Here is a 26,393-nt window from a genome sequence, read left to right as displayed (position 1 = left end):
TTTCAGACAAAATACCTATGTTAAAAATACTGTTCTCCATGAAAGACTATGGACTCTGAAAAACAACCTGAGGGTTTTGAAGGGGCGGGGGTTGGGAGGTTGGAGAACCAGGTGGTGGGTAATAGGGAGGGCACGTATTGCATGGAGCACTGGGTGTGGTGCAAAAACAATGAATACTGTTACGCTGAAAAGAAATAATAAAAAAAAATACCGTTCTTATGTCTTTTTTAGGATCTCGTTGTTTAAATATTACTAAATTCACTTATGACCAAGTGAAAAGTATTTAGTCCCTCCAGACGTGTTAATGATTTTTGTTCTGATTTCTATACATTTTTATTGTATGCCTTGGGAGATGAGGTAGATATATAAAAAGACATTGCTTCACCATCTTTGACATCTTTGGCAGTTAAGTCTTCATAATTTATAGCTTCTGATCTAGTCTTCCCATTATGTTTACACCCACTCCTCCCAAATATCCTTCCCTTTTGCCAGAATGATCTTTTAAAAGCAAAATGCTTATCGTGGGCTTTTTCATGTCTTACTATTACAAACTCGCTTACATTCGTTCAATGAACTAATGCTTATCAAATGCTTCCAACTCTTAGCATCCAGCTGGGCAGCATAGAAGACACAAAAATTAGTAGAATACAGTATTTTATTTCAAAAGATACAACTTAGTAATAAACCTAAAACACCTACCAATGTCAACATCAGTTTGACATCGTATAGTACTTCATTACTAAAAATGCCTCCTTTCTATCAGTCTGATTGGTACAGCCTGTGGTCGGAAGAACAAACAGGCATTCATTCATTTATGCTGTCTGTACATATTATTGAGCACTCACCATATGTCAGGAATTGAAGTAGTTTCTTGGGATAGAAAAAGGACAGCATGCACATTCTTTAGGAGTTGAGATATAGCTGAGAGAAAGAAAAGGAAAGACATAACAATAGCGCACGGTGCCAAGGGCTCCATGGGTGTGCAGCAACTTGTATGAACTTGGAGGTCAGGCTCACTCTGAGCTCTACTCCCCAGTAATTGTGGGACTTTGATGGGGGTATTTAACTGCCTTGCACCTCAGTTTCATGTCAGTAAATTGCATCTATTTCAAATAGCTTTTATGAGGACTAAATCAGGTAAGGTAGGTACGGTGTCTGAACCATAAAGCAGTAACTAGCTTGTCACAGCTCTGGGAACATGCCAATCTACTTGAACGGTTTCTCTCCTTCCTGAGCTCCAACTCTCTTTAAGTGTTTTGTCCCAGCTTTTGAAATGTCAGACATCTTGCAAGATGAACAACAGCATGCAGTGGGCTGGAGAAAGAGAAACAGCAGAAAGCAGAGTAAAAAGAGCCCAGGGAACCATCCATCACAAAGCTATCGTGCTTGAACGTTGAAAGTGCAATTCCCCAAGACTCCGGCAACACTCGTGACTGAACACCTTGCTTTTCTTAGCAAAATAATAAATATGCAGGAGCCTTGCTTATTCAACTGACAACAGCCAAATAAGAAGGGGTAACGCCAGATTGAGAAGAAATAAAAACCAGAAGCTCTCCTCTTTTGATTGAAACCATTATTAATAAACATTTGTGAAGACCCAGTTGTTCTCCAAAGATCAGAACTGGTAGGATTCAGTGTAAGCAGCTTGCTAGAAAAATTGTTCTTTAAGCTTGCAAAACTAGCAATCAATGAAAATAAGAGAGTTGAAAGAGACACAGATGATGAGTGAAAGTGTCAATTTGTTCAGGTTGGTAGGGGGTAAAAATCTGACTCGGCTAAAATTCCCAGTGAAATAAAAATCGCCGCCAAAAAAAGAACAAAAGAATATTGAAGTAGCTTTTTCTGATATTACTGCCTGCTCAGCCTCTTAGAGGGAAAAATGGATTTTTAAGATTAGATTTGCAGAAATGAGAAATAGAAAAAGGGATGACGTTCTCTTTTTTTTTTTTATATTATTGTATCCTGTTTCTTCAACTTCGCTCTAAGTTCCTGCAGGACAGGGATCCATAAATTTCCCTCTAGTCCTCTGCTGTGTCTGTAAGAGGCCTGACAGAGTAGGGGTTGGACTCTAAGTTCTTCTGATAGCTGTACACAAAAGAGAAACAGAGCGGAGGACATCAAATATTATTCTAAAATGAATTCACATTGGTGTGGCTTTCTCTATGGAAAAGGAGTAAGAACAGAAACAGAAAAGAAGCTGTAATCTTGTTACTTCATTTCACGTAACACAGAGTCTGGCCCTCAGTGAATGGTTAATAAATGTTTCTTGGGGGGAGTCACTGAGAAAAACAACAGCACGAAGTTAAGTGGACAAGCGACACTGCGTTTCTGTTGCCTTGATAAAAAGAAACATCTTCCTCTCACTTCAGCAGGTGTCCTGGCGGCGGCAGCTGCACAGCCCAGGTGCCTACGCAGCCGCATTTCTTAAAATAGGTCCACAGGGCTACAGGTAACAAACTGCGACCTCCTGAGGGCGTGAGTCACCCGTTCTACCTCAGAAGCTAGCACCCTACGGGGCCCTTAACAACACCTGTGGAGCTGATTGAGTCATTTGTGGTAGTTTTCCTGTTCTCGTCTCTTTCTTATTTGCTCAGGTTGTGCAGGTTTGTTTATCTGAAAGCTCCTTCATTTACCCCAATCAAAGACATCAAACAAAAAGTCCCACTTTATTGAGGTTATGTCTTTGTAGGTTTTTCGCCTACCCTTCCTGGTTAGCACACGATTTTTTAGAGAGGAAGTCTCCTATAAAATATGAAACATGGATTTGCCATCTACTTATAAGACCTCACATGAGCACAAGCTTGAGTTTATGGCTAGACTTCAGGGAAGTGTGGGAGCGTCAGAAGGACTGTTCAGGAGATGTTATAGGCAAGGATCTAATTAAATGAAGAATCAAGTCTTTCTGATCATAGAGTTTGTTTGTTCAACCAATATTTATTGAATACCAATTCTGTGCAGTGTTCCAGGCTTTGTGCTAGGCACAGAAGGCTGTGATCTGTACCCCCAGAGAAAATAGACAATGAGCAAATGAAGTAAGCATTTCAAAGAATACTATGGAAACATATTATGGGCGGCGGGGTGGGGGTGGGGCGGGGGGATGGCTAACCTAGTTTAGAGAGGTAAATCAGAGAGTACTTCCCTAGGACAATTAAATTTATGCCGAAATCTGATGAGTTGAGTTACACCAGTGTGGGTCAAAGAAAGGATATTGCTTAAGAGTGTAGGTACAGTTTTGAGGGAAACATGATGTCTGTCATATAGGGCATCTCCCAGAGTAGCTTGTTTGGATTGCCATCTGAAACTTAAATGCAATGTCAGAAAAGGGGGGGGGGGTATGGGGGTGGGCACTGGGGGCTGCTAAAATCTAGAAAATGTGGAGCATCTGCTCCAGAAGAACCAATATCTATGGCTTCCATGTTGAAAAGAAATTATTACAATGGCTTGTAGTTAAGGGACGTGGTGCCATTTCTTTGGAATGATTAGACTTCATGTGGATACTAGTGAGCAGAAGGGCTCACATATAGTAAGCAGACATGGCATACAGTTACCACAGCAACAAGTCATACAGGTACAAGTACATAGTTAAGAAGGTAATGTGATGACCCCACTGGAATGTCCATGGATACTCCCAGAACAAGCTGGGAGAATTGTGAGACTATCTAGAACTCCTATGTGGAAATGAGTGGATTGTGTAGGTGAAATCATGCATTGTGATTTTACACCAAATTCTTTGGCTGAGGCATACAGGTTTCCTTATTACCTGCAGACTTTGGGCATCAGCTTGTCTACATATTCTGTCATCAAAAAAACCCTCCTGGAACTTGTCTATCTTTGCTTTTTGGAAGTTAAGAGTTTGGACAGTTCTAAGTGAACCAACATGGAGAATTCTTTATTTACTAGCATCTGGTTTTATTAGGAGAGTATTCAGTCCCTAAACTTTGTGGGGTAACATTAACTCATTTTTCTACTATTCCACCTACCAGATCCCAGTAGATGGCTGGTCCTCTTATGTAGGTTTTGCTGTCCTCACAAATGTGGCCCTGCCATGATAAGCAAAACACACTCAACAAGATGCTTCATCTAAAATGGTGGAGACATTTTAGCAAGTAGGGAGCGTCCATGAAGAAATGCATTAAATCTGTCATGCTCTAACTGGACTCTTAGTGCTTCAGTCACTGTCATATATATCATACTAATGAATATTTTAGACGTGGAAAGCCACGGAGCAAAGGGGATTTATGAGAAAAATAACAGTCAATGGTCCAAGCAGAAAGCTGGCCAAGTGTCCTGGGCTTCATCTGAAATTTTGTATTGACTCTGCCCCATGAAATAGGATATACCTCAGTTATAGTCTTTGCAGAAGTAGAAGATTTAGATTATATATAAAAATCCCATTTTTAATGAATGTCATCATAATATCCAATTCTATATGTTTAGATAATTTTACATTTTGCTGGCAGCTTGCAATGCATATATCTAATAGGTGTGGGCTCAATGGCCATTTTTGAAGTAAAAAAAAAACTTATTTAAGATGCATATTCATGTTTTTGAATATTTTGATATCATCTTTGGTAAAATGATACTTGTATTTTACAACTGCATTAGAATACTTTTACCATGTCAAATGTCCCCTCTAAACATGGCAATTTTTAAGGTTCTTTTTGTTTTTTAGGCATAATAATGAAAGTGGGGAAGGTATTTTATTTATTTTTAAAGATTTTATTTTTTCATTCAGTTTTTTGGAGCACAGTTGGCAGAAGGGCAGAGGTAGAGGGAAAGAGAGAACCTCAAGCAGACTTCACCCTGACCAGAGAGCCCGATGAAGAGCTCAATCTCACAACCCAGAGATCATGACCTCAGCCAAAGTCAAGAATTGGATACTTAACCAACTGAGCCACCCAGGCATCCCTAAACATTGGGAAGGTATTTTAAAATCATTTTTTTTCTTACTTTGATGTTTGCCCTGGTGGCATTTATAAGCTAATAGACTCACATTTGGGACCAAAGCCTGAAGTGATTGATGCTTAAGTGCATCCATTCCATTGCAATCCTCGTTGATCAGAAATTGCATCCCTTTGATTGGTGAGTTTCCTCTACCTAGCACAGAACAATTGTTAATGCTATTTGAATGATTTAACAAAAGTGTGTAAGTCTCAATCTTCCCATGGGGATGGCTGGGTGGCTCAGTCAGTTGAGTGTTTGCTTCTGGCTCTGATCATGATCCAAGGGTTCTGGGATTCAGTGCCACATTGGGCTCCTTGCTTGGCAGGGAGCCTGCTTTCCCCTTGGCCTGCTGCTCCCCCTGTGTGTGTGCTCTCTCTCTCTGTCTCTCTGACAAGTAAATAAATCTTTAAAAAAAATAAACAAACCTTCCTATGGACAATAAAGTTATTTGATGGCAGGAACTGGAAAAGAATCATTGTTTTCTGAAGTGCTGTGTTGTGAGCCTGGCTTAGATTAGACATGGCATTCATAAAGCAACTCTGTTTTGTCTGCACACAAAATGACAATAGCTTGTGATGTGATTTATTTTGTCAATCCAAGGACAGATATACTTTGCCAATACGAAACAAGTGGTGTGTTAGTCTGTGGAATGACACCAAGACAACATTTGGAAGTAGATAATAACACCAGAGCTAGAAAACCCTGGCACTTTGCCAAGAAATTGTTCCTATTCTTTGAAAATAAACTGCACACCTAATTATTGTGGTTATGTTTTATAAACTATAGCTATAGTCTCCTTTTTATTTTTACTTATTTATTTATTTTTAAAGATTTTATTTATTTATTTGACAGAAATCACAAGAGAGGCAGGCAGAGAGAGAGGAAGGGAAGCAGGCTCTCAGCTGAGCAGAGAGCCCGATGTAGGACTCGATCCCAGGACCCTGAGATAATGACCTGAGCTGAAGGCAGCGGCTTAACCCACTGAGCCACCCAGGTGCCCTATAGTCTCCTTTTTATAAATGGATATAATGTAACAACGTTTCTGGGTCTTTCCAACCATCTCCAATTTTGGTTGAATTTACTTCAAAATAATTATTTTATGCAATCATCATTTCCTACCTGTATTATCAGAGCTCTTGATTTCAAGATGAACCTTCTCTTATACATGTTCTATGATGTAGCCATTTACTTTTAAAAAAAAACAGTTATAGTGAGGTTGTCATCTACCTGCTTAACACATCTTCTCTGTTTTTGCTCTAAGAATTAATTCCAATCCACATATATATATACACATATATATGTGTACACACACATATTCGTCTTTTATGATTTCTCCCTTACCTTTACACACACACACACACACACCATATTCCATTCAACCCAGCTCTTCAGGAGTGACATGAGTAAAGACACAAAGAAAGGCAAGAAGTAGTTCCAAAGAGCAAACTTCAGAAGAGGGGAAGAGGCTTCCCCCACAACACTTTTATTTGGAGGGTCTAATTAAGAGAGGCACAACTGAAGAGTGTATTTCAGTTAATTTCCTCAAAAAAGACATCTAATATAGTCTACAGATGGCTTTAGATATGTATGTCCATGATAAGGTCAAATTTCTGACCAAAGTTTTCTGGAACACTGACAGGAGTTTGCAGATAACTCAGCAGAATTAGATGCCACTTTTAGAAAAATAACTAACATTACACCCATCTTCCTATAAAGAAAACAAAGCTCTGAGCCTCCTCTCTCCAACATATCCAAGCAGGCAGCCAGCAAGGATATAAATGAGACCAAGTTGGATGTGGGGAATGAGAATAAACTGGCATAAAAGAAGTTGAAATCAGATGTTTATTCAACAAATATATACCAATTTCTTATTATGTGCCAGAAACCTGGTTATGATGAAGAAGACACTGTCTTAGTCATCTGGGAGCTTTTAGTGGTATGAGAGTATGGACAAGTGATCAGCCAATCACCGTGAATTAGGGTAAGTGTTCTGAGAAAGCTAAGTAAGGTGCTGTGAAAGCAGGAAGGGGGACTGCATTATCCAATCTAGGGACTATAATGAGAGGATTTCTGAAGGAGATTTTAAAGAGCAAGTAGTTATTTGTTGAGCCTGATGTGAACAGGAACAGAGAATGACGGAGCAGACGGGGCAACAGATTCACAGCTCTGTACTCTGGGACCTGAGAGAAAGGCCAGCATCCTTGGTTCATTCAGCTCTTAGCTGTTTTCCTTCCACATGTAAATTGCTTACAAGAAGCAAAAAAAAAAAAAAAAAAAAAAAAAGAAGAAGCAAAATGCTCCTAGGGAGATGGAGAGGAGAGGGAGTTGAGGGAAACTGGAAGGGGAGATGAACCATGAGAGACTATGGACTCTGAAAAACAACCAGAGGGTTTTGAAGGGGCCGGGGGGTGGGAGGTTGAGGAACCAGGTGGTGGGTAATAGGGAGGGCACGTACTGCATGGAGCACTGGGTGTGATGCCAAAACAATGAACACTGTTATGCTGTAAATAAACAAATAAACAAACTAGAAAAAAAAATGCTCCTAGGGAAGCTTTGTTCTGCAGGGAGTGTCTTCAGTGCAGTAGTTGGGGAGCTGGCTTGGGTGAGGAAATTTGTGAATTCTGAGATTCAGGGTTGGGAAGCCCATTTGGATGTCATGATAAGCTGTCTTCCCAGCTCTCTTTACCAAGGTTATGCTTCAAGTTCCCATTTGACATTTGTTTTGTTCCTTGATGTGTTCAATATCTGAGTGAAAAAGGCTTCCTCAGAGACCTCTGATAAACTCCAAATTTTAAAAAGCGCTTAGGAACTTCACTAATTCTGTGTGCTCAAGCTCTACTCTTCTTTACAAGGTTACACAGGAGCAGACCTTGGACTTCATTGGGAATTGATCCTGGGATCAACTCCTGCTTCAGCAGAAGGTAAAAATTTGGGTTATGGTGGAGACAAGGGACGGTTTAATTTCACTGACTCTAGGTTTTGCTGGCTTGCTTGGTAGCAGACTCTCTGCCTTAACTGGAATTTTAGGATTTATTTGTATCAGGTACATGAACACTTGTTTGGGTTCTGACTCACTGCCTTGCCTGTATTGCCAATCCCCTGGCATTTCTCAGGTTTGGACCACTTCCATATGCGCTCCAAATGTTTGCTTCTAGTTTTTTCCTGGTCCTCTTGAGACTGACTTCTGCATTCCATCACTCCCACATACCTGGCATAGTAAAGTTGGAGACATCAGCTGTTCTGTTGCTTCTTATAAAAGACAGTGTAGGACACTGTCTTTTATAAGAAGAAAGGGAAATATCAGGGATTTTTATTGCCAGAAGTGTCTCGTTTGGAACATTTTGCTAGTTCTGTGACCTTGAACAATACCAGTGGCAGCTACAAATTCCCTAGTGCCAACTGTGTGCTGGACATTTGCTAAGCTATGTTATTCTTAATATCTCTGTTCATGGGATGTAACAGTATTTCAAAATAGGTGTATCATCACCATTCAAATATGAGGAAACCAAAGAGGCTGTGACTTCCATATGCATGTTTTAGCAGAGTTCCTGGCACATAATAGGTACTCAAAAAAAGGGGGGGGGGGGTGATCCTTTGTCTTGCCTTCCCAGTTTGTTTTATAATCATTTTACATTTAGAACATTCAAAATTTTTAAAAAATTTAAAAGAAGACTCAAAATTATAATGATAAAAAATAAATGCTCTTCTGACCCCACTTACCCCATTCCCTTTAATTCCCAGTACAAAATCATTGTTTTATTTCTTATTTATCCTTCCACTATATATTTACGCAAAGGTAAGCAATATAAATGCATGCACACACACACATGCACACATCATTTTCCCAACTATTTTCATAAAATGTGGTATAATAGTCTCGGTAAAATATCATTATGTCTTTCAGTTGCAAAAGCCTAAAATCTTTGTGTCAAAGTTGACTTCTCCCTAAAGCCCAACATCTAATATCTTAAACCTTTAGTCTTTTAATAATCTCATCTACTTTCAAAATGTAAATATTATGACCACTTGTCACCTCCTCCATCCAGGTCCAAGCCACCATCCTCTCTACCCTGGATTAATGGCAACAGTCTCCTCCACTGGTCCCCATGCTTTTGTGCCTGACCCTTCACCATCCATTTGTACATTGGTTGGAAAACTCTTCCAAATTCTAAATTAGATCATGTCACTCTGCCACTAAATCTAACTAAAATGTGTCCCATTTAATTCTGAGAGAAATCTACAGTTATTATACTGGAGTGTCTGTTTTCTATTGCTGGGTAAGAAGACACACTTCCAAATTTATTGGCATAAAAACAACAATCATATATTTACTCATGATTCTATTAGTTGGGTTGGGTTCAGCTGGGAAGTTCTTCTGTGGGGCTTGCCTGAGGTCACTTGTGGGGCACTTCTCTGGGATTGTTGACTGGGATGCTTCAGGTCTTTTTCACATGGGCTCTCCAGGTGGATACTCTGGACTTCTGTACAGGGCCTGCTCATTTCAAGGGTTCGGGAGAGCAGATGTGAAAATGACAAGGATCTTTTTTTGAGGCTAGTCTTTAGAACTCAGATCCCATCGCTTTGCCACAGTCTAATCATAAAAGCAAGTCCAAAACTACAAGATTCAAGCTTAGCAGAAATATGCTTCACTTATTGGTGGGAGGTTTCAACTACTTCCACTGGCCTATAAAGTCTTCATGATCTGACCTCTGTTATCTCATGACTTTTTATTCTTCCTCACACTTCCTCTACTGTAGCTATTGTAGCCACACTGCTAAACCTCTTCCCTAATAGAGATCAGTCTGACTCTAGCCAAGGGGTGGTTTCTCTGCATGGCCCATGGTCTGAACAAGGCTAACTCCCTCCCTTCTGTTGAATCTTGGAGGATATGCCCCTTACTCGATGAGGTATACTTTTTTTTTTAAGTAATCTCCACATTCAACTTGGCACTCCAATTCATGACCTCAAGATCAAGAGTTGCATGCTTTACTGACTAAGCCAGCCAGGAGCCTCTCGGATATATCATTTTAAAGATTTATATATTTATTTGAGAGAGAGAGAGCATGTACATGCACATGCTGTGGGGAGGAACAGAGGGAGTCATCCTAAGCATGTTCCACATGTAGCACAGAGCCCTATTTGGGCTCGATCTCATGACCCTGAGATCATGACCTGAGCCCAAACCAAGAGTTGGTCACTTGACCGACACTGCACCACACAGATGCCAGGAGGTATAACCTTTTAAATTGCAATCCTTCCAGTTTTACAACCCAGGAATGTTTTCTCAAGGACCTAGTAGCTATCTCTTAAATGTAAACATAGAGACAGCACGCTTTTCTCCCCGTTTCTGTGATAGGGTAGAAGCTTAACTTCGGTGGCATCTGCTCCAAGCTGCAAAACTAACCCTGATCATAAAGATATGAGTTTGTTTTTCCTTTGTGTAAAACCAATTAGCTAACACAGAGAGTAGCCCCAATTATCAGGTGAATTTATGAGGAACTGTGTGTGACAAATAGTACTATCAAGACCTCCTATGTGAGGGCTAATTATCATTTATCTTTAGAATATGGGTAAAGGGTTGTATCTGTTTGGTTATTTAAAAGGGTGAGATTTCAGGAGCATATATAAGAAATCTATAGAATACAAATAATTACAAATAAAAAATAAATCAGTAAAAGGGTAAGATTTCTGTCTTTCTTCACAATCTCTTTCACAGATTACCTGTGATGTACACCCCATTCCAGTTGAATGCCTATTCAATAATACATCTGTTTTCTTAAAAAAAAAAATTGTTAATTCTCTCTATTCCTTGAATATCTTTCCACCAATTCTTTTCCATTTTTCTTTTCTTGGCAATATCTATCTTTTCTTTTACACGGGATAATAGCTTGCTTTTTATGTCCGTTCTTAATTTTTTTCTCCCCCTGGTGGAGGGTCTGCATCTTTTTCTCATATACCTCACAGCCTGGAAAACTGCCTGACACACACAAAAATTATTCAACCTATACTTGTTGATGAACAAAGAACTAATAAATCAAGTATATGATCTTCTTTATTTTCCTTTTTATTATATTTTATAATATTTAAGAAAATTTATAATTTTCTAGTAACTATATATTTATACTTTTCTATCATACCTTTCATTATTTAATTATAATTTTTCTAGTAACTATATACTTATAGTTTTCTAGCATACCTTTCATGGTTTTAATTATTATTTTACTATGAGCAACAATAAAATTTGCTCTCCTCTTCTCCACAGCCCAATTTGTTTAATAATATTTATTTCTTCATATTTGTTTTTGAGCTATTAAATATGTTAAATATCTAGTATTTATTCTGCCAGCAACATATCTTTTGATTCTTCTATAACACACGAAGAAATACACAAGAATATTCCTTCTCTTACTCTTCCCCTCCTACTTCTATTACTTATGTTATTTTTAAATTATCAGTCTAAATTATTGGTATTTTACCAGAACATAATACCTAGTAAGAAAGATCAAGAAAATAAAAGGCTGATTTAAAAAACAAACAACCTGACAATAGAAAAAGGGAAGACACAAATTACCAGTATTAGAAATGATAAAGCAATCATCACTACTAAATTTACAAACAAAAATAAATAAATAAAAGCATAATGTACCAAAAGGAAGATGTAAACTCTAATTATTATCAGATGGTATGATTTTATACACAGAAAATCCAAACATCTACAATCTGTTGGAATTAACAATTTAGGTTAATTTAGCAAGATGTTTGGATACAAGATCAATATACAAAAATCAATCATATTCCTATATTCTAGTAACCAGAAATTAGAAAATTAACTGTAAAATTGACACCTCATAATAGTACCAAATTAAAATTTTTAGGAATAAATTGAGCAAAAGATGTGAAACAAAATATGAGAGAACTCAGAGGAAAGCTAAATGAATGAGAAATACTAGTATGTTCATGGATTGGAATTTTTAATATTGTTAATATGTTAGTCTGTGACATTAGAGGTCAAAATAGTGATTATGCTGGGGAAATACTGGGTGTGGCAAGAGGGATCCTTCCTCACTGTGGGTGGTCCCAGTGCACTTCAGTTTCTCACTGGTTTCCTTTAACGCCACTCACTTTGTAAAAAGTCTCTTCATTCATTCAGCTCTCACCAATACTTTTGGAGGAGCCAATCATTTCTCACTGAGAGAGCACCACCCTTCTTCATCCTACCCTTCCATTAAGACTCTCCCACTGCTATTAAAGTCTTCTCCCTACTCCCCCAGGTTAGCTTTGCTTGGTCCTTCATATGTGAGCCTTGCAGTGGCTTAGAATGGGGGTGTCCTCACTCCCAAGCTCAGTGGGAAAGAGACAAGACAGATTCTCTGCCCTCCCCAAGCATTTCAGAGTCAGAGAGATTTTGTTTAAATGTGGCCTGGAATACATTCTTTTTTGATGGAAATGTTATTCCAAATGTGGGTTATTAAAAATCTTAGATTTGAGATTTTTCATTTTCATGTGAATTTGATTTCCTTATTTCTCTTTAAAGTTTTAGGAAAATGCTATATAAATTATAGTCTAATATTGCAGTAGAGATCTTTGTTTCAGTAAGTTATAAAAACATTTCTCTTCGTGTTTTATATTAACCATTCTTATGTGAAATATTAATGTAATCTTACTCATTCTCAATTTGTTACATTTTAGATATTCTGATAAACTAGTTTTTCAATGGGGTTGGAAATGAATAAACAATGTATTAAATATATTAGCAATATATATTGGACATAATATATAATTAAACTGTATGCCTATTATAGGCTACTGATATAATTCTTGATCTCTTTTTTTATTATTAGGGAGATCATATGATCAATACTAATGTTAAATGATTCAAAGATTTGTTCCTGTGAGAAGCAACTCAGCTATAGATCAATGCCTGCGATTTCATCCATCTTTCTGTCTTGTGAATTGGGAATCATATCTGAAACTGTTTGATTGGTTTTGTTTGTTGGTTGTTTTGTTTCTCTGCCCATAGTGACTCATGGGTCTCACATACCTTGGTTCTGTGAGTCTAGAACATGAATGATTGTTTTATCTTTTTGACATAATACCCAAGACTCCCCAGTGATTATGTCATATATCAGATAGGCTATATTTAAGGAAGATCATATCAAGCATGCTTTCTAAATATACTGACAGTCCATCTACCTATGCTCACAGGAATCTGAAACAGACAAAAGACAGAAACACACTTTTGTTTATCCAGATTTGGTTATTGTTTTTCTGTTTTACTTAATCTCTACCTACTTTTTCTTCCCAATATTTTCTTCTTCGTCCTCTTCTCCTTCTGTTGCCCCTGCCCCTCTCCTTCCACATCCTCCTTTTCCCTCTCCCTCTTTCTTCATCTTCTTCCTTCTTCTTCCCCTTCCCTTTCCTCTTTTCCTTCTCCTCCCTCTCCTCTTCCCCTTCCTTCTTCTATTTGTTTATACTTTTTTGCTTTCATGTTTCTAGTCTGTATTTCTGTAAGCAAAGCATTCTTTTTGATTACTTTATTGGAATAGCCTAGAAACTTCTAACTAGACAAGATTTTTGGCAGTTCAATTGCCCAATCTTTCCCCAACTGATTTACTTATTTTATTTCTCAATCCTGCAGGAGTTTCATAAGTGTCAGCCAGCCCTTTCTAGTGGAAAATTAATTTGTCTTTATATGTTTCATCTCAAAGGGTTATTTGTTTTTCAGTGCAAAACTTCCGTAAATGACATGTCAGTATAAGAGACGTAATACTATAAGTGGAGGTTTCAAATTCTGTAGCAAATCAGCTAGAACATTTTTCTTTCAAGGAGTCCATTCTTTAGCCCTGCTTCAGTCTGACAAGCTGCTCGTACTCAGTCTGCAAGGATGCAAGGATGAAAGGCTTCTCTTTTCTTAGATAAGTACGGCTATAGCAAGGTCAAATGTGTTTTGAGTGGAAGGCAATCTTTGGTATTTAAAGCACATGCTAAATGAATTTACTCACTGCTGGAAGATGGCAGATCCAAGACTTAGATGTAGACAGCCTGATTCTGAACTTTCTGCCTGTAAGTCATTTCAACGTGGAATAGCTAGCTGTCTCAATTGATAAATTTTATTATGTTTTGTGATTTTTTTTTATTGAACGCTTTCTAATCAACTACCCAGATATCAACATCTGCCTACCTTAAATCTTCTATTCCCAGTTAACAGTTCAAATTGGTGATAGAAAAATTAAGTAAGATTTCTGAAGATACAGGTGTATCCCTATCTATCTGAAATTATTTCACTTATGACATTTTTCACAATATAACTCTTAGAATATATTTCCTTTAATTTATGATACTCTTCTTATAGATTTAGGAAACTGAAGCTAAAGAGTCTTTGTGGGGATTGTGGTTCTATTTATGTTATAGAGGGAGGCTATTTTTTAAAAGTTTTTATTTAAATTCCACTTAGTTAACATACAGTGTAATATTAGTTTCAGGTGTACAATATAGTGATTCAATACTTCCATACAACACTTGGTACTCATCACGACAATGCACTCCTTATTCCCCATCACCTATTATTACCCCCCCATCCCCTACCCACTTCCCCTCTGGTAACCAGCACTTTGTTCTCTATAGTTAAGAGTCTTTTTCTTGGTTTGCCTCTCTCTTTTTTTTCCTTTGCTCATTTGTTTTGTTTCTTAAATTCCACATATTTTAAGAAAAGAACACATCATTTTCCAAGTCTTTATGTATAAAATATAAAAATATATGTTTATATTTATATATATTAAGTGATGTAGTTGAAAACGCTGTATCCTGGAACTGATGGAACTGAGAACACACAATTCAGGCCAGAGGGTTGATTCTAAAGGATACAGGAGCCCCCAAACATTTCACCTGAAGGGTTGAGTTTACTCTCTTTCAAGAAGCACAAGTGAAATTACTAATTAATTCATTCCAAGATTAAAAACAGTACTGATGATTTATTTGTTCAAAATAATTGAACTTAATATAGCTAATACACTTTAAAGCCTTGGAAAACTAGCTTCTGTTTTAAAAAATTATTGTGCATAGTCTTTTTTTCCTCCTGTTTCCTTAATATTAAGATCAAGGGACATTAGACAAGAGAGATTTAGAAAAACAAGTGGATTTCACACTGAGAGTCACCATTTTTTCCTGCACCTGTTCTACAGGTTTCTGGGAAATTAGCTACAGCAATTTCTTGAAGCTGTAAGTACAGAGATTACCACAAGAACAGCCATAAAGATATACATTAAAGAAGAATGCAGTTATATGGGACACACTATAGAAGAGCTTTATGTTAAAGATTTCTCTATGTGAATAAAAATGTATTGATTAATGGGCTATGTTGGCCAAAAAGGTAATAGAGCTGAAAGAAAGAAGTGCCCAGGCAAAAGCAGTTCAGAACAAATCTATCAAAAGACATACAATGCCTATAACCCGATAATCACACATACATAGCATATGACTTCAAATAGATATTATTACTTTCATACTTATTTTTAAAGATTTAATCTATTTATTTATATTATTTATTTATTTATTTATTTATTTGAGAGAGAGTATGAACAGGGAGGGGGCACTGGGGGAGGAAAAGGACAAAAGACCCAGGCTGAGCATGGAGCCCATAGATCCCAGGACCCTAAGATTACTACCGAAGCCAAAATCAAGAGTCACAGGCTCAACTGACTAAGCCACCCAGGCACCCCACTCAAAAGACCCTTATTTTCAACATAAAAAAAAAAAATTTAAAGCATATTTTCAAGAGCAACTGCTGCTATTATCTGGGGTTACTTTAAATCAGATTCTGTTTTTTTAAGTTGAAAGGAAATAGTTAATATAAAAGTAAATGAAACACATAAAATATAAAAAGAAATACAGCTCACTATTTAGTAAATGTCAAAGAAATGTATTATAACATTGGAAATTGTTACCACAATTATGATCTAACATGCCACTTGTTAGAATACAGATGTAAACTATGAAAAAAAAAATGAAGATATAAGAAAGTGAAACAAAAAGAAGGTGGAAAATGGGCCTTTGAATTGAGTATCTACAGATTGTTAAAGACAGGTTTATTTTAGCTGCTCAATCAAACATGTATATAACCTAAATATTTTGTTGCAAAGATCAAGACTTTTTACACTCTGGTGATTCCTGCTTATAGAAATACATGTAATAACAAAACAGAGCATAATCAAATTGAAACATTATTCCTTGAATTAACAATATGTATATTTTTTGGTTCACCATAACTCAGGCTTTGCCATTACAAATTTCATCACAACCAATATTTTGAAAGAATATATTGCCTTTTGAAAGATAATGATTTTTCTGCCCCTCAATAAGGGGATCAAAGAAGCTAAGTGATCTTTCTTATTCAACAATTACTAGTCCATTGTTAATCTAGTGACAGATTCACTCAGCTCTTCAGCAATGAGCTAAATGTTTCGGTACTTTTAAAGGTGATCCTATCTTATAACTTCTCCCAGTTTGCTCTGGAGTTTGACCAAGCATTTCCAGTCATATCCTTTCAGTTCCCAGTTTCTCAACTCCTGGCAGATAGAAAGAGTTCTACAGTGAGACACAGAGAAGACTGCTTTGCCAACTCCACAGTACCCAAAAGATTTGGATTACAGAATAAGAATATAGATTCCAAAAGAGTCCACACAAGTGAAATTTTGTGTATGTAGCTGGAGGAATATTGCTACCATGTAGATGGGGTTTCAAAGCCAAGTGGTTTGTTTTTTAGAGTTTTTAATACATTTTTACATACTAGCAACCCTTGAATCTGCCTCTTTTTAGACAAATTTTATAATTCAAAAGAAGCTAAAGCTGATCTTCAATTTATATAGAATATGTCTTGGTTTTGAACCCATCCTTTACTTATCCAACTCAAAAATAATTATGCTAACCATTTCATTATTTTGGAATGCTCAGATTGCTTTTGAGAATATAAAAAGGATTCTCAGTTTTGTTATCTGGGCCTGGATTTGTCAACCTTCCCACACAATCAGACAAATGAGTGCATAAACACATGAGTGCTGGGTTTTTTCAAAACAATGTGGTTAGTTCCGGAGTTAGAAATCCTCCTTAGGGAAATACTACTCTGACAGTATTGTGGAATCCAAATTTGGGTATGATAGAAGAGTGTTTGACGGACTTCAACTCTGAAAATGTTCCTGAGGCAACATGTGATTTAAACAGTTACCAGCCCTGAGCACAAATGCAAACTTGATTTAATGATGGAAGTGTATATTTCACATCATATAGAAATTACAAAATCAGTTTCTAAATGGAAAAAAAAAAGTGACAATCAACTTTCATTTAAATGTACTGGTGGCTAGGTAAGAAAAGGATATGCAGTTCTGCTTTTCTAGAGTTTGAAGAACCTGTAGATTCAAGTAGATATACTTAAAGAGTATACAATATATCCACATGGAGTGATTAGTGGAGAGAGCCCCAAATGAGCTCTTTCTCCAACTACATGGCCCTATTCACCAGAATCCTCTCCAATCCCCAGTGACACTAGCTCTGTTTTTCAGACCTGGATTCCCTACCCCACTCTTCTTTTCATTTATATTTCTCCAGGCTTCTGATTTTCAACAAAAAATTCCAGCCACTCCTGAGCATATCACTCTGTCCCCTCTGTGATCTCTCTCTCTGTATAAACCCCAATATTGTACCAAAAAGAGAACTTGTCACTTAAAAGGCATTTGATAAGTATTTCCTTAATAAAAATAAAAACAGTCACAGCACTTTGCAAAGTGATCTTATATGTAACTGTATTTTTGACACTGATGGCAGGCAATCCCACATGTTGGGGTAGGACAAATGTTATTCTTTCATTTTACACTAGCTATCTGAGGCTCAGAGAACTTAGGTTTTATCCTGGTCACACTAGAAAAGAGCAAAGCCAAGGCTGGAATACAGATTTTGCAAACCTAGTGTAGTTCTTTCTTTCCTCCTCTCTTTTGTCCTTCAGGCTGGAATATTTATATCCTAAAGTTGCAGTGACATATTCTTTCTAGAAGGTAGGTATTCTCAGAGTTTTAATTTCACTGTTGAATTTTTAGGGGGCATTCAAATGATTTAAAACATTGCTTTATATAGAAGAATAATAGACATATTAAGGGAAATAATTAAAAATTTCCATGATTTCAAAAAAGGATACGTGCAAGATTGACTCTAGACAAACATTCTTTTAGTTCTCTTCCTTTCTTCTCATCACCCTCTCAATACACACACACACACACACACACACACACACACACACACACACAGTTGAAGACATTATATGGCCCAGAAAAGAACCCAGGAATTACATATAATAATAAAAATACCAAAAAAAGAAACAACAAAGGAAATGAAAAAAAAAATGAACCCTAACTGTCTGATACGGAATGATTTCTATTTGGGTATAGGGTATCCTGGGAAAGACACAGAACATAACAAGAGAACCTGAGGAAACTCTAACTGCCACAAAAGAAAATTAAAGGTAAATAAGAAACAATAACAATAAACTAATGGAAACATAGTTGTGTGCCAAGTAAAATTAGCATAACAAAGCTTTCTTCCTGTTAGCAAGGAGACAGAGACTGAACTCTCTGATCTTTCCTGTCTGTTTCAATCCCATGTTTACAAAAGGGAAATCTACTTTTTCACACAATCCACCCTTTTTATGAAATCCCGGTCAGTTTCTATTTAAAAAAGAGGACTATTTGAAAAACAGATCTACATAAATATAGGATAACCTTTTCAAACCATGTGAAATCATCCACCTGGTCTATCTGTTAACATAAATATATACAAAGCATAGCCAACTTCAGGAAAAGCAAAAACAAACAAACAAACAAACAAACACCAAAAGAGCAGGACTAAGTGAACAAACAGATGACTGACAAGGTTTATTAAAAATAATATTTCCTAAATTAAAAACAGTCTAACAAACAGCATGACCATAATTTAAATGTAAGTTGAAATTTGAAAATCTTAAAGAGCAGAAAGTCTAAGAAAAAGAAATAGAAAATACAAAAAAAAAATGTTAAGAAAGGTAAAGGAGTAATTCAGGAAATCAACAGCCATCTAACAATTTTAAAAGAATAACAGAATTTCAGAAAATACATTAGAAAAATGTTTCAGGAGATAAAGGAAATAATGAATCTTTAGAATTAAATTCTTATTAATTGTGAAGCAGGAGAAATAAAGACAAGCCATGCTGAAATTTCAAAACTTTAAGGATACAAAGAAAATCTTAAAGCCCTTGGCAGACAAGAGGGGAGCATCTTACCCACAAAGGGCTAAAATCGAATTTTTATCATCAGTTTCACTTCTAAACCGGAACTACACTGGTTTCAGTTCCAATTAAGAGATATCATCAATTAAAGAATTATATAGAGCAAGTTTGAACTTTGTAATCTTTCAATAATATAGCCATTATAATGGATGTCAGTGGGGAAATGTTTTTTAAAAAACTGAGGGAAAATACTGTATTGTATATTTGAAAGTTGCTAAGAAAGTAGATCTTAAAAGTTCTATGATAAGAAAAGTAATTTTGTAACTATGTGAGGTGATTAATGATAAGCTTATTGTGGTAATCATTTAACAGCATATATATACATCAAATCATACACCCTAGGTGTACAATATGTCAATTATATCTCATTAACACTGGGAAAAAAAAAACAAAAAGGAAGGAAAATTATTTTGAGGCTAAAATTTTATAAGTAGCCAAATTATTATTCAAATATGAGAGTAAGAAAATGATGATTTTAGTTATATAAATGCTCAGATAGTTCAGCATTCTTAGACTGTACCTGAAATAATTCCATAGAGTTTACTGACATCAGGATAAAAAAAATGAATCCGGGGCACCTGGGTGGCTCAGTGGGTTAAGCCTCTGCCTTCGGCTCAGGTCATGATCCTAGGGTCCTGGGATCAGGCCGCGTTGGGCTCTCTGCTCAGCGGGGAGCCTGCTTCTTCCCCTCTTTCTGCCTGCCTCTCTGCCTGCCTGTGATCTCTGTCAAGTGAATAAATGAAATCTTAAAAAAAAAAAAAAAAAACCTCAAGTTGATATTTCCAAAGACAGAAGACAAAAAAAATCAAACCTTGGAAGAAAGGAACAAAAAGTCTGTTGAAGAAAGGATGATACACAAGGCATAATATGAGAAATTGTCTCTAAGAAAAATATAGAAATAACTGCAAAGAAAAAATAACCAAAGACTCATTGGGAAAAAAAAATTTCCAGAATGAATGAAAATATAAACCTGCAGTTTCAAAGACCCCATAAAACCACTGGAAAAAATTAATTTAATTTAATTTAAAACCCTTGAAATTTCAAGATATATTTTAGTGATATTGTTGAATTACAAATTCAAAAAAACTGAGTAAGAAGAAGAAGGTGGTCATTTATAAAGTATGAAATATGTGAGGGGGCAGTGTGTAGGGGATGAAAATATTATTGTCTACGATTTTGGAAACCAGAGAAGAGTAGAACACTTTCTGTAGATTATAGATTCATTAAATTTATTACATCCTTCAGAGCTTGGCTCAAATGCTGTACTTCTGGGCACGTGCATGGCTCAGTGAGTTAAGCGTCTGTCCGTCTTTGGCTCAGGTCACAATCTTGGGGTCCTGGGATTGATCCCCACGTAGGCCTCCCTGCTCACAGGGAGTCTGCTTCTCCCTCTCCCTCTATCTATGGTCCACTCGTGCTCTCGCTCTCTCAAATAAATAAATAAAATATATTTTAAATGCCATATTTCCAATGAGGTCTATTCTGACCACCTTATTTAAAATTGTAGTCCTTCCACTACCCAGCATTTCTCATTCTATCTCTGCTATAGTACTTATCTTCTAATATATGATATTATTTACTTATTTATGTGTGTATTGCATTTTGTCTGTTTCATTCCACTGTAATATAAGATTTTGGGGGAAAGTACAATATGCCTAGTACCTGACATTAATTAGTAGGTTTGTAGCAATAAGTCCTTCAAATAAATAAACATACAGTGAATAAATAAACATGCAGCCATGTACACGTGGCTGTTAGGTGTGTAAATTACACATTGTTATAACCTTATACACATGGCTGTTAGGTGTGTAAATTACACGTTGTTATAACCTTCAAAGGGCAATATATGTTAAAATTTTGATTTCTCATAATTCCCTATTAGGCTTGTCTTTTTCTGTTCTTCAAGATTTTATTTTTAAGTAATCTCTACAACCAACATGTGGCTCAAACTCCCAACTTCAAGATCAAGTCCCATGCTCCACCCACTGAGCCAGCCAGGAGCCCCCCCCATTAAGATTTTCAATTTCTAGGTATCCATCCCAGAAAATGTGCCACATACACAGAAAGACTTGTACAATATTTCTCACTACAGCATTCTTTATAGTTGCTAAAAATTAAACATATTCCAAATGTTCATAAAAGAGAAATAGCTGAATAAAAAATGACATACCTAATTTATGTAATACTCCAGAGCATTTTTACATTAGCCATTTACATTAAAACAAAATAAAGCCATATTTCTAGATATGCTATGCACACATAAAGAAATACAAATGGCAGGGAAAAAAATCAGGAAGAACAAAGACCAAATTGTGAAGTGGCTACTTGAAAGGACAATGGAAAGGTCGAGAAAGCTGAAGGGATGAGAGGTCTGAGAGCACTTACAATTTACTGTATATACATCTACTTCTGTATTACCTGAATTTTGTGCAATGGGGAATTTTCAGACTTTATTGTGTGGTAGTCTTATGATTAAAAATAAAACCAAACAAATTCTCTGTCATGAGAATATTTTGTAATGAAAGATAAAAAATTTTATGGTAATAATTGCATTGTTCATTGTTCATATTGGTAATGTTATTATACCTATTATAATACATTTATTAGCATTAGTCCAGTTTTTTGTTTGTGCTAAGGTAGTTTGCTAATGAATGTATATGTATTATTTCATTTAATCTTCAAAACCACTCTAGGATGATTGTCCTCCTTGTTTATAGATGGAGATCCAGGGACTTGGAGAGGTTAACTGACTTGCCCAAAGTCCCACAACAAGTATGTGGCAAACAGGACAAGGGTTACATGTCAAAATTCTTTTTCTTTTCCAAAGTACTGCCTCTGGGCTATTCTAGCTTTTAAAAGTTTATTGGGAACCAAACCCATGGCTTATACAAAATTGTATTTTTTTGTACATATATAGGAGAACTAAACAACTGTCTGTCATATATGACTTGAAGAGTATGTAAGAATGCTTACCCTATTTTGTTGGATATATTCTACACAACATGATTAAATGTAGATCTTTTAGAGTAGCACAATTTTTCTCTATTTTAATAATGTCATAACCAAGATCAACATGTACATAAAATGGAATTGCAGTTGGCTCTTCTCTCTGAAACATCATAGTTTTAACCTATAGGTTTCAACAGTAAATTAAATGTATAAACATTAAAGTTACACTGAATTTTTCTGATATTCTTAGATAAATAATGAGACTTAGAATTAATGCTATAATTTTTCTAATCTATTAGGTTTAGGTCTATTCTTTCTCATAATAATGCTTTAGTAATAAATTAAATTCCTAACTGTTTACCTTACCTACACTTAGTTGCAATGTATGGTATTTGTTTTGTTTTGTTTTTCTATTTTATACATGTGCGTTGCTTTAGAGGAGCAATAAGGAAATATTAAAAACATAAATTAAAGCAAATACAAGACTCTGGAGTATTTTCCAATATTAGATTTGAACATATTTAAATGAAGAACATGTTTCAGTTTGGAGAGAACCAAATGATGGAAAAGGAACAGCCAATTTATCATCCAGTGGCCTCAAGTTCAGATTCAAATATTTGAGAAGACACTGAATATTGAGACATCAGTGAAACATTTGATTACTAAAAGCTTTCTTTTTCATGAATTTGCACAACCGAACCAGTGATTATTTCATAAGCATTAATTCAACATGTTTTCCTTCCAGTACAATGAGTTTACAGAACTACAATTGAGTACATATGTATATATTGCTTTCTTGGTATTGATGATTGGTTTCTACTGTATTTGGGCTTTTTGCTAGCCCCATGACAAATCTGTTGGTTGGCTGGGATTAGGGCTCCCACCTGTGGTGATGGGCAGAGTAAAGCAAACCAGTTCCCAGAGATTTTCATGAATGATTTGGTCTCATTAGCTAGAAACTAAAAACTAATCGAATTACTTCCTACCAGTATGACTGTTCTCACTAGGTTAATTTCCTCCTTGAAAGGAGGGATGGTTTTGTTTCTTTTTTCCTTTTCCTTCTGCATTTTTCTATCTCATCCAGGTGAATGGAAAATATACTTACTATAGTACTCTTTAAACAAACCCTCCTTTTGTTCTTCTCTGATAAAATAGGGAATGATATCCCCAACATATTCTGAATGTATAAGACCCATAAAAAATATTACATTGAATTTCAGTTTGACAAATGAACCAAAATGTATTGAGTTAGGTGTTGTGGGGTAGAAGGAGAAAATCAGAATTTTCTCCTCTTTCACCTCATGTTTCTTGGAATAAAAGATCCAAAAAAATTGAAAATTATACTTTACAAATAAAAAAGAGAGCTTCGGGTTTTAAAGTATGTGGGAGGGAGGAGAAAGAAAAAAAAGAAAGGGTGACTTAAGAAGCCTGACCTAATACTACTAGTATTAGATCAGTAGTAGATAATAATAGTAACTTATTATTTTAGGTTGCATTCTTTTGTCTTAAGAGTATTTAGCGATGTGGCAAAAGCCTGTCAGCCAACTGTCATATCAGTGCTTGCAACACATTGCTAATTCATTTCCAAGTCCCAGAGGTAGAAGAATAATATGAAAAAGTCTTATACAGAACAGCAATGACACATCAACAAATTTGTTTTCTGAAAACAAATTAATTTTTTAATTAACATATAATGTATTATTTGCCCCGGGGTACAGGTCTATGAGTCATCAGGCTTACACACTTCACAGCACTCACCACATAGCACATACCTTACCCAATGTCCATAACACAACCACCCTCTTCCCTCCCTCCAGCAACCCTCAGTTTGTTTTGTGAGATTAAGAGTCTCCTATAGTGGAACCCTCCTACACTGTTGGTGGGAATGCAAGCTGGTGCCACCACTCTGGAAAACAGCATGGAGGTTCCTCAAAATGTTGAAAATAGAACTACCCTATGACCCAGCAATTACACTACTGGGTATTTACCCTAAAGATACAAACGTAGTGATCCAAAGGGGCACGTGCACCCGAATGTTTATAGCAGCAATGTCTACAATAGCCAAACTATGGAAAGAACCTAGATTTCCATCAGCAGATGAATGGATAAAGAAGAGGTGGTATATATACACAATGGAATACTATGCAGCCATCAAAAGAAATGAAATCTTGCCATTTGCAATGACATGGATGGAACTAGAGGGTATCACGCTTAGCAAAATAAGTCAATTGGAGAAAGACAACTATCATATGATCTCCCTGATATGAGGACGTGGAGATGCAACATGGGGGGGGTTAGGGGGGTAGGAGAAGAATAAATGAAACAAGATGGGATTGGGAAGGAGACAAACCATAAGTGACTCTTAATCTCACAAAACAAACTGAGGGTTGCTGGGGGGAGGGGGGTTGGGAGGGGGGTGGGGTTATGGACATTGGGGAGGGTTTGTGCTATGGTGAGTGCTGTGAAGTGTGTAAACCTGGCGATTCACAGACCTGTACCCCTGGGGATAAAAATACATTATATGTTTATAAAATATAAAAAATAAATAATTTTTTAAAAGTCTCCTATGGTAAACAAATTAATTTTCAAAAAATAATAGAAATTCATTGCTGTTCAATTTTCTAGATTTTGTATATAAATGCGGCCAAAGAAGAATGCATTTTGTGTGTGTGTGTGTGTGTGTGTGTGTGTGTGCACACGTGCGCATGTATGGGAGGGCTACTTAAAGAGTGTGTCTTTATCGATGATGATGCTATTCAAGGATCACTAGAATGAGAGCTGAACAGGTCATTGTGTCTCCCTCCTGCACATGTGTCACTGCAGTGTCACCCAAGCCTGTGATTTAAGGCAAGGTGTAGGCTCTTAAGTGTCCTTTAAGATTAGTCTCTGGAATATCTGTAATTAGACTTATTAATAACCAAAAATATTTGCTTTCAAAAATCCTCTCATTAAATCATCTTCTATCTTTCCTTGCTTGCTTTTTCCTTCTTTTATTTCTACCCATGAACATTTCTGAAGCATTTTCTCTGTGCCAGAACTGTGCTTGGAAATGAGGGTAGGAAAACATAGAAAGTCCCTGCATTCAAGTCAGAATACAAAGTGGGTCAGACATGGAACTGTTTGTAGCAAAGTGTATCCTTGGCAAAACAGGTGTGTATATGTGGTTTGTTAGGATTTTAAGGAGAGGGTGATCTAAAAATGTTTACTTGGAAAGCTAACTCATTTTAAGTCATTTTTAGTGAATTACAGATTGACATCCATTGTACAACATTGCAAAAAGCCTTATGAATCTTGACAGGAGCTACAAATTATTTTTAGGAAATGAAGGGGTGGGTTTGGGTAAGTCAAAATCAAAATAAAAAATTATCTCCCCTTCAAAAAAAAAATGAGTAATGCAATAAGAGGTTTTAGAAAGGTGTTATTGAGTGGAGAAGATGAGAGGGTTGCTTGCAGCTAGGAACTAAGAAAAGATTATATTCGGGAGGTGTAATTTTGCTCTGGATCTTAGAACTGATTTAGATTTGTAAAACTGAGAACGATGACTTCCAGGCAGGAAAATGACCAGCAAAACATACAGAACTATAGATTACTGTGTATGCATGAACAATAAAATAGTTCATTTCATCAGATTAAAGGAAATATAAAGTAGCCTAGTTATTTTCCAAGTTACTTGGAAAGTTTAAAGTGAAATTCAGTGGTTTCTGAATATTTACTTTCAATGATGCACCTAGAATATGCTCTGATTATAGTTCTCATGAACTTTAATGCAATTATTTGTTTACATATCATTTTCTTTCTAAGCTGAAGAGACTCAGCATTATTAAAACAATATAACCCAGTTTAGTCCCATGAAAATTACTGACCATTTACTATGAGCCAGAGAGTGTTAAATGCACTAAAAAGGTAGGAACAGGTGGGGGAGGAAACAGAAAAGAAGTCTGTATTGGAAGAATATATGCAATGGAAAAAATGATTGAAATACATTTCAGAGGTTGGAGAATTACAATTTTAAATAAGAAAGACTTCACTGTGAGGATGACATTTGGACTCAGATTTGAGGAAGAGAGATCCATGCAGCTATCAAATAGGCCATATAAAAGTAAGAGAGAGAACAGGGCTAGTAAGTTCCAAGATATTTTTTAATAGTTTGAGATAAGTAAGAAAGGATCTCCAGAATTTGTGGCTAAAAAGACAC

This window comes from Meles meles, chromosome 7 (genome assembly GCF_922984935.1).
Source record: "Meles meles chromosome 7, mMelMel3.1 paternal haplotype, whole genome shotgun sequence".
NCBI classification, from domain to species: domain Eukaryota; kingdom Metazoa; phylum Chordata; class Mammalia; order Carnivora; family Mustelidae; genus Meles; species Meles meles.
This window is presented reverse-complemented; position numbering follows the sequence as displayed.